Raw genomic sequence first — 16,021 nt, forward strand, 5'->3', positions numbered from 1 at the left:
GAAGGGGGGCACCAAAAATGAACAAACAAACCAACCCTCAGTAATCAAAACAAATTAAAATGATAAATAATCTTGATGCAATAGTTTTTGATGCAATAGTTTTAAATATAAAAATTTTTTAAATTAAAATAAAAATGCAAAAATCCATGATGAACAGAATATATTATTAACATTTTAAACGAAGACAAGCTGTTGCTTGTTTATTTACGACCTCTCATCTCTGCACACACAGAGCAGTCATTTCCAATCAACCCCTGGACCCTACAGCGTGGCTGCTGACCCCCCGCCCTTCCTCCCATCCCCCAACCGGCTGTGACAGTTTATGAGGGCTGATTGACAGGGGTGTGCAAGCAGATTGGCAATATGAGATTTTATCCCTATCTATCTATCTATCTATCTATCTATCTATCTATCTATTATCTATCTATCTATGTTTTTCCAAATTATAGGGCTTTTATTAACTTTTTCTGATTGATTAAAAAATATGGGAGGATATTTAGATCCATGTAGGTATAAGGGCGCAGGTTTTTCCTGTTGCTCGGGTTCCAATATGGGGCACTGCTTCCCACTCTGGAACTCCAAAACTTTCATCCAACTTTTCTCCTTGACCCTTAAAACCTGCCTTTCTTTAACTACCAGCATTCATGAAAAATTATTCATTCAATACCAAGGGGTTTTCCTTCTTGTTTTTTAAATTGTAAAATATTGCAGAAGTATTGATTTCAGGTATATTTATATATATATACATAGGCCCCATGGCATGGCATGTGGGACCTTAGTTCCCCACCAGGGATCCAATCCGCACCCGCTGCATTGGAAGCACAGAGTCTTAACCACTGGACCACCAGGGAAGTCTCTCAGTTATATATATACATATATATATATTTGTTTTAATTAATTAATTTATTTATTTTTGGCTGCGTTGGATCCTCGTTGCTGCGTGTGGGCTTTCTCCAGTTGCAGCGAGCAGGCTTCTCATTGTGGTGGCTTCTCTTGTTGCAGAGCACGGGCTCTAGGCGCGCGGGCTCCAGTAGTTGTGGCGCACGGGCTTCAGTAGCTGCGGCACGCGGCTCTAGAGTACAGGCTCAGTAGTTGTTACGCACGGGCTTAGTTGCTCCGCAGCATGTGGGATCCTCCCGGACCAGGGCTCGAACCTGTGTCCTCTGCATTGGCAGGCGGACTCTTAACCATTGCGCCACCAGGGAAGTCCCACCTCAGTTATAGTTTTAATTGCAAATGCACATTATTTGAATGACATCATAAATCAAATAACATTTGTAGATTAGTCCAGGAACTAATCCATTATTTACCTCACTCTTACTATGGGAAAGCATGTTCTAAGTTTCAAAAAACTCACCTGCAAATAAATATTTGAGATGCTAGTTTTTGTAGGCTGGGGGCTAAATGCTTTCTTTAAATATTTATAACAATTTACATGTTATATGTGTAATACACACCAAGGAAGGAGGCCCTTTAGCCCAAACTACTGCTCTTTACTTTTAGGAAAAACAGTGACTTGTAATGTCCAGCTTGAGATCAGAAAGCTAAGCTATGTCAGTAGAATGGGTTTCGTCAAAAAACTAAGGTAAGGAAAGAATAAGAGAGAGAAGTGTAGCATTATTAGGCACATATTACATAACAATAACTCAGATCCAGAAGAATTTATTTTAAAGAAATTCAGGCAAGGTTTTATTTCATTTACATATAGATATTTACTTTTTTATTAAAATATGCTTGCTCTAATGGTTACTTCTATGTCATAATATAGGATTCATTAATATATGTCTCAACATATCTCATACAGCTATGTGCTTCCATTTTAAAAATAACAAGTTAGCATCTGCTTACCTACATCTGGTGGTGAGTCATTTAATCCACTATTTTTGGTATGAGGTGAGTAAAAGCATTTCTTTTTAAACCATTCCCCCAAATTACAATATGTCGTCAGCAGTCTTTGCTCTTCATCTTGGTCATTATCTTCTTACATGAAGTTCAGCCACAGAGTAAAATGCTCCCAGATGTCAATGAGATTTGGGTGCCCCTTTTCTAAAATCTCAGCCACTTAGAATTTCAGCATCCATTTTTAAAAACACAGGTGTAAGTTGTTTTAAACTACCTATTTAACTTGGGAGAGAAATGTAATCTAATTCAGTAAGAATAAAAAGTGTAACACACACACACACACACACACACAGCCCCTGCTTTTTTTTTTTCTTTTTTTATAATGAGAGCCTCTGGGAACTACATTTTTGTCTTTTTTTTTTTTTTTTATGGCTGTGTTGGGTCTTCGTTTCTGTACGAGGGCTTTCTCTAGTTGCGGCAAGTGGGGGCCACTCTTCATCGCGGTGCGCGGGCCTCGCATTATCACAGGCTCCAGACGCGCAGGCTCAGTAATTGTGGCTCACGGGGCCAGCCGCTCTGCGGCATGTGGGATCTTCCCAGACCAGGGCTCGAACCCGTGTCCCCTGCACTGGCAAGCAGACTCTCAACCACTGCGCCACCAGGGAAGCCCCACAGCCTCTGTTTTAATGGTTAAGTAGAATAAAAAACACAGGCTACAACTTTACTTTGAAAGCCCAGAAGATGTTTCTGTGGTATACTTTTAAAATTCCTCTTCGATCATTTCTGATTAAACATCCTCACAGACCCTTAGTTACCTATGAAATCAAGTCTAAATTCCTCAGCTTGGCTTCAGACAACCTGACTCTATCCTGCCTCACCCACCACTATTCCCCACTCATCCCCCTGCTCGTCACTGTAGTCTCACCAGCAGCTTCACTGTCCAACAGACCTTCCCTGCTGTTCTGACTCAACCTTCATGTATCTCTCCTCTGACACGTTCTTCCCTCCCCTGTACCTATCCATCCTTCAAGTCCTGGCTGAGGTTCTATCTCTGCTCGAAACCTTTCCTTGCTTCTTTGATTCTCCCCACTCCACACCCCCATCTCTTCCAAGGATGAGCTCCTGGATCACTGATTGTCTGAACACTCTAATAACTACTTTTAATGTTTTCCTAACAAGCTGAGAAAAACATTCTTTGAGGGTATGAACTATATCTTATACTCCTTTCAGATTCCTATTAAATGGCTGTTAAATTAAATAACAGCATGTACATATGTGTATGAATGCACCCCTACTCCCACACATATTCACATTCATATAGAGGATGGGAGCCTAAAATCAGCGTTCACTTATTGTTCATTCTGATCCTACTCTGAGGCATATCCCTGAACCCTGCCCTCCCATGAGTCTTATTCTCAGTTTCTAATACTGGCCTTCACTGGCTCTGTTACTTCTTTTCTGTCATCCTCTATCATCCTCTTTTGGAACCCTACTTTTTAATCTTAGTCCTGAACTCTATATTCAACACATCGATCCAGTAGGAGTTGAAGCAGAGGACAAAACAGAGAACTTGAAGTTTGGAGATCCAGATTTGGAGAGTTGGGTTTGAATCCCTCTGCCACTTAAGAATAGTTAGATTAACTTGGACAAGTCAGTGGGCCTCAGTTTCTTCACCTGTATTTTAGGAATAATTACCCGTCATGGGGTTGTTTTGAGGATAAAGCACACATATGAAGCATTTTGCAAATTGTACATTATAAAATATATTATATTGCAATATTATTAAAGTTAGTCCAACTATCATTACCTTCAGAGGGTGCATCACCACTAACCACCCCTCACACACATTCACACACTCACCCATGGATTGCCTCAGGGCAGGTAAACCATCACCTTCAATCCTTTTGCCCTTTGAGCCCAGAAGGATTCTTGTAGGACTTTTCGCCAACAGAAACATTAGTCAACAGCCAATCTAAGAAAGAAATAGAAAATTTTATTCAAGCCAATCGGAGGATTATAACCTGGGAGACAGTCTTCCAGAAAGCTCTGAGGACTGTTCCACCCATTAGAGGGCAAAGTACAGTTTTACAAGTTTTTGAGACAAAGGGTTATGTTATACGTCAAATGACATATGTCAAATGACATATTGTTGACAGTTTACACAATACAGATCTACATGTACAAAGTGAGTAGTGGGTCATGGATCGTCATGACCCCTTACAAGATTTAGAAGGAAGGTTATCTCCTAAGGAGTTGTGACCTTTGATGAGATTAAGAAGGAATGGTACCTCCTAAGGAGGTCTGGTTAATATAGATGCAAAATACACACTACAGGGAAGTGAGGAGGCCCAAATGGGCAAAGAAAAATTTTATGTTTTAATTTTCCTCATCTTGCCATTAAATATGAATTTTGTTTCATCACTTTTAAAGACAGGAAAATGGGAGAATCATGCCTCAATTCCTCCCAGGGGGCAATCAATCGGAGAATAGGAACAAGATCCTATGTCAGTCAGGGTAGCTGGCAGAAGAGGCAAGCACTTATGTCTATTTCAATGAACTGCATTTCAACAAACTGTTAAATTGCTAGATCTCAATAAACAATTTATTGAATAATTATTAAGTTTAAGGCACTGCTGCTAGTCTCTAGAGAATTAAAACATAAGAAAAATACTGTCTGGGACCTTAGAATCTAACAAGAGAGACATATAGGTTTGCAAATTAGTGTAATACCTGCCATGCTAAAAGAGCTTATATTTATAACTAAATTCAACTCAGGTTGTGTGCTGACAGTATTGAGTCTATGACAATATCTAGAAAGACATGTTTGGATATCTTTTCTTGTTTTCCTTGCAAGGTCAGTTTCTTTCCAATGGGAAATCTGGGTTTGCTCTCATATCAACTATCTGTTTTTTTAATGCTTGGGTTTTGGGTATCTATTCTATACCTTGACATCACATTCCCCTCCAACTACTACCCCAGTTTTCTATTCCCTTCACAGCAAAACTTCTTGAAGGGGATGTCCCTGCTACCTCACCTCCTATTCTTTCTTAAACTCACCCCCAGTAAAGCCTCTTTGTCTATTGCTCCACTGAACCTGCTCTTGTCAATGTCTACTGAAAGAAAAATACACAACGTAAAAGTTGTGAGTTAAGTTTTATTCAGGGACCTTACTGAGGACAATAGCCTGGGAGACAGCCTCTCAGAGAGCTCTGAGGAACTGCTCTGAAGGGGTAAGGGAGGAGCCAGGATATACATATGAACTTTTTTTACTGGGAAAAACGTGTAGTCAAGAATCAAAAGATTACTGCTAATCACAAAGAACAGATAACTGAAGTTAATGATTTTAGTGCTTTTCTGTGTATGGGAATAAGCAAGAATCTGGGGTCATTTGAAAATTTTCCTTAGGTATGCATCTTAATTATCTAAGGGCCAGTATATCCAAGGCACAGAATGTTTCCTGTTTTTCTCCATCCTGAATTCCCCTCAGGGTGCACTGTCAGTGGGCAACTGCAGTGGCTAATGGCTTGATTCCTGTAGAATTGGAATGGCAGGCAACATTTTTTTTCTTCACACCAAGTCACCAGAGATTCCATATTATCAAATCACTTCCCATACCTTATCTTACTTTACCATTTAGCAGCATTCAACACCGTTTATCATGCCATCCTTCTTGAAAGTCTCTTTGATTTCTGTGAAGTGGGCACTTTCCTAGCTTTCCCCCTACCTCTCTGGGACTCCTTTGCAATCATCCTTCCTGGCTCCTCCTCCTCTGCTCAACTTCCAAGCTTGGGCAACCCAGTACTTAGTCCCAGCCTTATCTACACCTTCCTATCAACACTTTCTTCCCAGGTTAAGTTCATCTAGTCCCTTTAGCTCTGAATGGCACCTATGTGCAAACGACTCAAATGTCTATCTCCAGACCTGACTTCTCCCTAGAACCCCAACTTCCAACTTGATATTTCCACTTGGATGCCAAAAAGGTATCCCAAAGTCAATATGCCAAGAACAGACCTCTTGAACCATGCCAAATGCTTCTCCTTAGTCTTCTCCAGTTTAGAAAACAGAATGCCCATGAATCACTTGCTCAAGAAAAAACCCAGGCAGGATACGAATCAAAATTATGTCTAATCCATCACTAAATCATGACAATTCTACTCTCAAATCTACCTAATTCTCAATTTGTACTGCTATCACCCTAGTCCAAGTCATTATCATCGCTCATTTGGCCTAATGAAATACCTTCTCCTTGGTCTCCCTGCTTCAATTCTTACTCTCCTGTAATCTATTCAGTCAGAATGAAATTTAAAAATATTAATATTACTAAATCTCAACCCTTGAGTAAACTTCTTTTTAATATTCTGTGTAATGAAGTTGGAGGTATACATAAAGTACTAGACAGAATGAACTTTCAAAAATATAAATAAAATCAGGTCACTTCCCCACTTAAAACTTTCTGATGATTCCCCTTGCATTTAGAATCAAAAACAAACTCATATCCTGGCCTGCCAACCCTCACATGATCACTACAACTTCACTTTCTACCACTCTTCCCTCTGTGCTAGATACTTTTGCCTTCTTTCTATTTCTCAAACACAAGTTAATTCTCCTCTCAAAGAACCTAGCAGGATTCTGGGCTAGATCCTCCCTATCTTCTTAATCTCTAAATAGAGTTTGAGCCTCAGGCTGCTTATCTTTTCCGTGGACAACTTCCTAAATTTTATCTCTAGCCCTGATCTTTCTTCTTAACACAAGACTTATATATGCAATTGTCTACTTGGCATTTCCATTCAGATGCTTACTAGCAATATAATCTATAACACGTTCAAATATGAATACTTGATACTTCCTCCCTGTATCCCCAGACATACTCTTTTTCCCAGTCTTTTCCATCTCAGTAAACAACAGTGCATTTTTACCGATAACTCAGGCCTTAATTCTTCTTTTTCTCTCAGTTGCTCATTTCTAATCCATGAGCAAATACTGTAGGCTCCACTTTCAAAATACATCAGGAATCCAACTCCTTTTCACCTTCTCCTCCACTGCCATCCTAGGCCAAGCCATCGTAACTGTTTGCCTTGGCCCTCCTGTGTCTGCGGGTTCTGCATCCACTGATTCAACCAACAACAAATTGAAAATATTTGAAAAAAAAAATTCCAGAAAGTTTCAAGAAGAAAAACTTGAATTTGCTGTTCCAGGCAACTACTTATATAACATTTACATTGTATGAGGTATTATAAGTAATCTAGAGGTGATTTAAAGTATACAGGAGGATGTGCATAGGTTATATGCAAATACTACACCATTTTCTATAAGGGACTTGAGTGTCTGCAGATTTTGGTATCCACAGGGGTCCTGCAACCAATCCCCCATGGGTACTGAGGGACAACTGTACTGCAATAGCCGCTTTCAGCTCTCCCTGCTTCCGCTCTTAAACTCCTACACTACGATCACTCTCCACAGAGCAGAAGAATCATCCCTTTAAAACAGAAGCCAGATTACAACACCCTCTGCTCAAAGCCCCAATGATTGCTCTTATCATTCAGATAAACCTAAAGTCCTTTCCATCCTTTGCATGGCCCAGAGGATCTGCTCCTACTACCAGATCATTGTCTACCTGATCTTATCTCTTACCTTTCAACCTCTTCTCATTTAACTCTAGCCTCATTCAGCCTCTTTCAATCTCTTCTCATTCAGCTCTAGCCACACTGCCTTCCTAGCCTTCACAGTTACTTACTCCCTTTGCCTGGAGTGTCAGATATTCACATGGCTTGTGCCCTCACTTCCTTTTAGATCTCTGTTCAGATGTCTTCTTGGAAAAGGGGCTTGCTCTGCACACCTTACATGAAATTGCACTCTTCCCTGTCTATTCCCTTACATTTCTTTATTGTTCATACAAAACAACAACAACATTTATATAGCACTTATATGCCGGGTAGCATTCTAAGCACTTTATATTTAATCCTCATATCACCCTATAAAGTAGCTGACTTTACGATCCCTGCTTTATGGATGAAGAACCAGCAGTACATAGAGGTTAAATAACTTGTGCCAAGGTCATTAAGCTAGTAAGTGCTAGAGCTGAGATTTGAACCCAGGCTGTGCTTTTAGCTACTATACTACTTTGCTTCTTTGTAGCCCTAGTCACTGCTGTATTTGTTTACCTCTCACTCTTCCCACTTGTTTCAGTTATTGCTGCATAACCAACCATCCCCCAAACTTAGTGGCTCAAAGCAACAAGTTACTGTTTCTTGGGAATGTGGGTCAGGAATTCAGGCAGGGCTTAACTAGGCTGTTACACTCACCTTGATGTCGGCTGGTGTCACTCACTCAGCTGCATTCAGCCAGTAACTGGGCTGGCCTGGAAGGTCACAGAAGACTGGCACCTTAATGCTCTTCCATGTGGCCTATCTCTTCATATTGTCTTTTATCAATCTATAGTATAGTTGGAGTTTCTTTAGAGCATGGCAGGCAGCTGGCTTCTCAGACGGGGATGTGGAAGCCGCCAGTTCTTTCTAAGGCCTTGATTCAGAAGTATCAGAACTTCATTTCTGTCACGTTTTATTAGTTGGGAAAACAACCATAGGCTAGCCCATATTCAGGGGAAAAGGATATAGACTCCACCTCTTGATGTCAAGAGTGGCATTTGTATACATGAAGGGGGAACTGATGGTAGCCATCGCTGGAGACTATCTTCCACACCACCAGAGTGCAGGTTCCATGAGAGGAGGCACTCTTATCTGTTTTGCTCATTGTTGTGTCTCTCTAGTGCTTAGAACAGTGCCTGGCACATAATAAGTGTGCAATAAATATTTATTTAGTCCATGTATGTAAGGGACAAGTGAAAGAAAGAGTCTGAAAAGGTAAAGGAAAGGTCTGAGGAGTAGGAGAAAACCCAGAAGGAACGCATCCCAGAAAACAAGGAAGAAAAGAGGGAAAGGAAGATAAGAATGAAAATTGTACCTATTTTTTGGATTTAAAAGTTTTAAAAATAAGTTTAAAAAAGCATATTCAAACTATATTTGTAAAGTTACAAGTTCAAACAGTGCAATATGGCATAGAGTGAAAAGTGAGTTTTTTTCCTACCTTTGTTCCCAATTTTCCTCCCCAGTGTCAGTCACTTTAATGCATCCTGTCAGAGCCAAGATATGAATATACAAAGACAAGGATATATATCCTCTCTCTTTCTCTTCCTGTGAAAAGACATACATAACATGTAACTGGTAGAATACACTTCATATGATTCAGCATCTAGCATTTTTTCTCTTAACCTAACTTCCAGATCATTCCACATCAATACATACAGAGCATTCTCCTTCTTTTAAATGGTTGCATAGAATGGTTCCATTCTTAGAATTTATCATTAGCTTTCAAAATTAGAAGGTGATTACTGGTTTCAGTAGAGCTGAAAAAGCAGAGACTGCAGACTGGGAGGTCAGAAAGTAAAAGAAAGGAGGACAAAGGAAAAAGAAATTAAAGATGGATATGCAGGAACAGCTTATATCCTTAGCAGTAAGAGTAACAAGAGACAGGGAGGTTGAAAATACACAAAAGAGAAGCGATAAGTAATGGAGCAAGCCTCTAAGTGGATTGGAAGGGATTAACCTTGAGAGGCCAGAACACTTCCAAGGAGAAAGAGGGCGAAGGAAAGGAAGGCTGGGGCTGCAGGTAGGCCTTGTGATAGCGGCTGCTGGGAGTTAAGGAAATTCATCCCTGGGGGTCTCATTTTCCTCAGAAATGTAGGAGGCAAAGTTTATTTTTTAAAATTTTTACCAAAGAGGGTGGGTGGGTAGAGTTCAATAAGAAGTTAGGAGAGTGTACGGGTTGGGAAGAGCAGGGGATAGGGATAGAAGAAATTCTGAATAGCAATGTGTTAAGGACAATTTGGGGCTTAACAAGATTGCCTGGCCACATGGTAGTCCTGACTGAAGTTGGACACCCTTGGTCTGCAGTGGTACCAATCCTCAGGGTTATGTTTTTTCCAGCACTGGTGCAAGAGTGTACAAGGTTGGTTGAACTGTTGCAGACTAACGGTTTTGCAGGTGATGGAGGATCAAGGAGGAAATCGAGTTGAGGATGTTGGTGAACTTAATAGACCATTTATGCACAGGAGCTTCAGACCCTGACTGCACATCTTTCGCTGATGGTCTGAATACAGGTTTGCAGGTCCAGCGATGGCACACTGCCCAGCAGTAGAGTTTGCACCCACTGTGTGTCATGAGTGGCGGCTCGGGAAAATCTTCACGAGGGGACTTAGGGGGCGCGAGCTGAGTCGTGGTGGGTCTGTGACTGTAACAAGCAGACAGCCGTGAAACTGTGTGCTGAGCAAACAAACTGGCGTTACTCAGACTGTATACGGGAGAGCTCAGTGGGGATCACAGGAGAGGCCAACTCATTCCCTCCTACAACACTCCATCCTTCAGGGTTGCAATGAAGTAGTAAAAAGTGCGCATTCTAGCGCCAATCCCCGCCGCCTGGCGATGACGTCATTCTCGGGGGAGGAAGTGACTACCATTAGGGTACAGTCCATAGAAGCAGCCTGAAGACATTTTAGCCTTTTCACTGTCAAGAGTAGCGAACTTACCCTTCGGACTACAGCAGTCCGAGGTAGCAGCAAAATGACTGCAGCTCCCAACCACTCTCCTCACCGTTACCATGGAACCGCTCCGGTAGTTAGGCCCTCGCGACGCCACGTTACGTCATTGCCCAAGTGCATCTCAGGAGTCGTGGCTCTGCCTGGTCCTAAGGGAAAGGCAGTACCTCGGGAACGTTGCCCGCGGTGTCTAACGCCCCTTTAGTAATTTTGATCCCTACCAGACGCCGTTGGCATCTAACCCCACCTACGTCGGGAGTGATCTCCGGCCTTCACACTCGCTCGCCGCCCAGCCCCTGCCCAGAAGCCCCGCCCCCCGTGAATCAGCTGATCTCACGGGCCCGCGGGACTGCCAGGCTCGCGCCGGATGCAGACCGGGGTGTTGCAGGGGCAGCGGCAGGTGAGCGAGCGCGGGTCCTGGGTTGGCCCGTGGCTTCGGAGGGCTGATCGGCCGGGGCCTCCAGCGTGCGGGAGGCCGGGGTCCGGGAGAAAGGCGGAGGCGCAGGCCGAGGCCCGGGAGTGCGCTGCGGAGACCCACGGAGACGGCGCCCGCGTCTTCCCAAGTCAGCGTCCGACCAACAGACCTGCCTGTCGAGGAGCACCCAACGGCTCCAGGTTCTCCCAGTCGCCCCGGTTCCTCCTCCCCAGACCGGGCGCCACTGCAGAGATCTCAGGGTCGTGAAATTCCTTCGCGCCCCCCTTCCCGCCTCCCCCCACGCTGCCTTCCACCCATTCATTCAGGAGGATTTATTGAATGCCCACTCTAGGCGCCGACCAGATAAAGCGGGGTCCCTGGCGGCGAACCTTGGTGAGTGTCCCAGGTGGGTTTGTTCCTAGATGCAGATCGCGGTGGAGAGTGAACCGAGGGTTTTGCTGGCTTGAAAAGGCGGTTGTGGAAAAAGAAAATGACTTTGATATTAAGCATTAGTAGTTTAGCCTTAGTCCTTTGTCGTGTCAAGTTATCCAGCAGAGGTTGGTTAAGTTCTTTTGAGAAGTGAAGATAGGAACAGAATAACATAGGGGCTGTCGTAAGGAAATGGTCCTGGCGGTGGGGTTGGTCCTCTGTGTAATAGGACTACTTTGGAGACAGACAAGTGTAGGTTCGCCGAAGTGTTGTACTGCTTAGGTCTTTGTTGATGAGGGAAGAGGAAAAGCACACGGGCTGAAGTGGCTTATCCAAGTAGAGTATTCTCTTTTTGGTTTAGAATGGAAAAGGAAATCACTGTTGAACACAAACGCAGATCCTTAGTCTGTTGCCTTTTGGATTTGTTGGTGGCTGTAAATGTTCTTTAAAAGGCTGTAAAGAATAAAATTAAGAATTTAAGGAGTGAAAAATTTGCTTTTGCAGTAGATTACAGTATTTTAATGTTGATAATACAAGCATAGTGGTGAAGTGCTTTAGACCTGAGCATAACTGGAGTCACATACACTTACATCTTTGAGTTTGGGCAAGTTATGTATCTGCCTGCATTTCCTTATCTCTGAATCGGGTATAAAAGTACCTTCCTCATAATGGTACCTTTACATGTAATGGTTCATGTATCATATTTTTTTTTACAGTGCTTGGCACTGTATGTAGATATTCAATACATATTAGCCATTTTTATAAGTCATTTCCTTTTCCACTACATCATGATCCACTGACTCACTGTTTTCTAAATGATGTGAAAGAGAACTGAATATTTTTTTAGAAAAGAACTATAGTTTACTTTTTAAAATCAAGGGATAGTTTCCAGATAGTTTTATGATATAGGGGTATATTTAGAGAAAATATGATTTCATGTTGGTCTGTAGTAACTTTGGTGTTCCATTAGAACCTTTTAATGTGGAAAATGCTGATGGAATCTATACCTAGTTTAAATTTATTACTTAGTTTCCAAACTATGACTAGTATTGGCAGACTTAAGATTCATAGCTATAGCAAGAAATGTTAAAAGCTGTTTCACAATATTAAAATTTGAAAAGATGATGCAGAACATAAAGAACCAAACATGTAATTTGGGGGGGGGGGATTTGAGTGGCATTATGTGAGCCCCTTATTTTTTAAGTTGATTTATACAATGTGAACTGGAATCCCTTTTCTCCAAATTTCAGCCTTTCAGAATTTAGGTTGTCATTGACTTACTTTGGGCATTTTGACTGTCAAAGAAGCAAAAGGTATGGTAACAACCTCACTGAGAACTGATTTTAGTTTTCATATGATTAGATGGGAAGAGTACTATCAATTTTACACATTTTCATGAAAAACATGGGTTAAATGCAGTATTGCTGGGTCCATTCTAAAGGTATTTCCAAAGAATATGACTGACTTGTAAAAACCTTTTATAATTCTTTATTAGTATGAGACTAGGTAAGGTATGAGTTGAAAAACTAGGAAGGAAGGTAGAGAGTGGTGATTTTTGAGCTGGTGTAAAAGAAGGCTTGCTTTGATGTAGTGTGAGGTTGAGCCCTTTTCTCCGACACTCAGAGGAATGCTGTGAGGATTTTAATAACTTTGTGGAATTAAACCTACCGCATACTCTAACTGTATTAGGGATATAGATATTTCTGGTAGAGTTTTTTTTAAACTTTTTTTTTCTTTTAACTTTTCATTAATGACCAATTAATTCAGTCATCAGTTATAAGAAAGTAGATTTCTTAAGGATATCAGTCCTTAAGAAATGCGTGGTAACCACAAATAAAAGAGCAACCAATTATGACATGGTCCTTTTTAGCATTACGTTTATTTTCCTATCCCCATTTCCCGTTCGTCTATAGGTGTAATGGTGCCGTCTTTACATTCTGTCTTGATGTTTGCCAGCATCACACAAGTGACAGAAGAGCTGAACAATTGGTGAAGTAGGTGAATTAATTGATCCACGTGAATAGAGCAGAAATATTCAAATCAGAGATGTACTGAGTACTTTTGGGGGCTCTTGTAGACTTACTCTTTTATTGTACAGTTCATAGAGTTTGGTTTTGAAGAAAAATGTATTTTCTCAACTCCTACGAAAAAAAAGACTGGGTCAGTGGGATCTGGGTGAATTTACTTTCATTCTAAGGGTTCTTTTCGTCCGCAACCTAAATTTTTGTTGAGCCGAATTCTTAACTAAAATTGGGGCAATTGCCCAAGCAAACATCTAACAAAGATGATTATAGCAGCTCTTAAAATAGTGATAAAGTAGAACAATCCAGCTGTACTTTAGTAAGGAAATGGATAAACTATGGTTTATTCATGCAATGGAATACTATCCCTTGGTAAAAATGAATAAACTAGATCTTTGTTTATAACATGGATACATTTCAAGTACATAATATTGAGTAAAAAAAGCAAGTTGCCAAAGGATATATGATTACTGTATTATGCATTTATGGAGAGTTTTGAAACAATATAGCATATTACTGTTTATTGATATGTATGTATCTAGTGAGAGTACATAAAAGTATAAGAATGTACATGGAAATAAGACACATTAACTTTAGCAATAGTGGGTAACTCTGGAGAAGGAAGGTTTGGGTAGAGCTCCTTCAAATCTATGTATAACTTTTTCTTCTATTTTAAAGGGAGCTTAAGCAAATATGAAAATATGTTAATATTTGTTAAAACTCAATGATGGGTACATGGATTTGTACATTATTACTATTAATTTTTTTACAGATTTGTGAATGGTTAAGATAGTTTGTGAAACTAGCACCTTAGAATTTTTATATATAATCGGGGCTCTCTCCCGATATGCTTTCTTTTTTTACTTTGTAGCTTCTCTCCCCGCAGTGAAAAGAATGTGCCAGTGCAGCTCCACTATGTAAAGCTTTTCTAAAGAGAGGAGACAGACTTTTCGTTTGACTTGTGCTCCTGGGAAGATGCTTGCCTTAGGATATGAGGAATGATCCTTCTTGAAAGGATGCAGGGGAATTTAAATTCTAGAGACTCTTGAGAAGTGCAGGCATGTACTGATCATGAACTCTCAAAGTATAGGGGAGTGCATTGTATCATAAAGCCCTGCAAGGAATTTGACAGAGTGACTCACATACAAAATTACTGCAGAGGGACTTCCCTGGTGGTCCAGCGTTAAGACTCCGCATTCCCAATGCAGGGGGCCCGGGTTCGATCTCTGGTCAGAAAACTAGATCCCGCACGCCGCAACTAAGACCCAGCGCAGCCAAATAAATAAATAAACATTTAAATATTTAAAAAAAAAAAACCAAAATTACTGCAGATATCATGTAGTCATTAACACTTTTTAAAAGTTTTCAGTGGTTAAATTTTATTAGTGTAGTAAACCTGAGTTTTATACTGTGAATGCAAGTGTCCTAGTTATTGCTCAAACAAAATAATGCTCTTTCTACAGGTATTGATAAGTAAACATGACGACAATGCGTTAAATGGTTGAATAACAAATAGTGAATTTAATAGCTGATCTCTAATATGACTCACACATTTAAAAACCATATTTTCATTCCTAATCAAGAATACCTGTTATTAGCACTTTCAAAATACTCTAAGTGAAGCTTATATCTCCAGAGCAGTATATTTTGACATGTGTACTCCCTGTTCGGTTATGTGGCCCCTTGTTGACCTTAAGCACTGGATATTATTGATTGGTAAAATAAGCCAACATACTTTGAACTGTATTTGTGTAATATTGCCTTTTTTAAAAAAGTGGCCATTTTAGTAAAAGAATAGTAGCAAAATATTAAAGGAATAATTTATATCAGAAATTATATGCTATCAAGTAATAATAGGCATAAATGGTTGCAGTACCTGGGAATTTGAAATTCAGTTGCTGGTATTATAATATTTATCAGAATGTTTCATGGGAATTTAGTATTTACAGAAAATGCATTTTAAAGAGATAGGCAGTGTGTGCAAAAAGGAGCTAAATGGGTATTTGCTGGGTGTTTATTTTACCATGTTTATCCCCCTCTCCCATGAGTAATATCCATTTTAGAAGATTCTCAACAATCAGAAGAGTGTCGTTTTAGTAGGTTTCAAGGTGAAATTAGCAGGCCATAAAAAAAATAAAAATAAGTAAAAAGAGAAAGAGACTATGAAGCCTTAGTGTCTCTGATTGCCCAGAAACAGTCTCCTTGTACTAAGGAGAAAGGGACTGTTCTTTCCTAGGTTGTCTAACATCTGTGAAGTGACATGAAATAAAAGTATCTTCCTTGTTAGGAAGTACCATTAGCAAATTATGTATGAGAGTTTCTATTATGAGAAGACGCTTTCCTTTCATGTCAGACATTGACTTTTATAACAGGCATGGAAACCTTCTAATCATTTGGAAGTCCGTGGACTGGAACTTAAGATCGAGGGTTGTCTTCCACTGAGGGCTCACTTATGCGCAGCCAGCTTATACCTAGTGGTTACCATGGGTACAAGAATGTACCGATGAATAAGTCATGGTTTCTGACCTCCAGGAGTTTATAATATATTTTGAATCAATGACTTAAGTGCATTATCCCATTAGTAACAACATTATAAATAATAAGTACTCTCTAGGCCAGCCTACTGACTTTATTTAATGCATTAATTTACTGAACTCCTGAACTCTGGGTCAGGATTTAAGGGGTTGGTCAGCTCCCATAGTGGTATTAGGCAGTGCCTCCGGT

General features: G+C 40.5%; 1 protein-coding gene across 6 annotated transcripts in view; it reads left to right on the top strand.

Moving 5' to 3' along the window:
- The first annotated feature begins 10,747 nt into the window (after positions 1 to 10,747).
- ALS2 (alsin Rho guanine nucleotide exchange factor ALS2) overlaps positions 10,748 to 16,021 on the top strand; it is a 93,436-nt gene continuing 88,162 nt past the window's right edge. For 2 of the 6 annotated variants that reach the window (XR_011074131.1, XM_068544655.1), the window contains exon 1: positions 10,762 to 11,240. The gene's annotated coding sequence lies outside the window, so the exon portion shown is untranslated. Of the gene's footprint in view, positions 11,241 to 13,189; positions 13,271 to 16,021 lie in introns of all 6 variants that reach the window. The other 4 variants (XM_068544650.1, XM_068544654.1, XM_068544653.1 and 1 more) reach the window with 3 other exon arrangements.

Source organism: Eschrichtius robustus, chromosome 5 (assembly GCF_028021215.1).
Source record: "Eschrichtius robustus isolate mEscRob2 chromosome 5, mEscRob2.pri, whole genome shotgun sequence".
NCBI classification, from domain to species: domain Eukaryota; kingdom Metazoa; phylum Chordata; class Mammalia; order Artiodactyla; family Eschrichtiidae; genus Eschrichtius; species Eschrichtius robustus.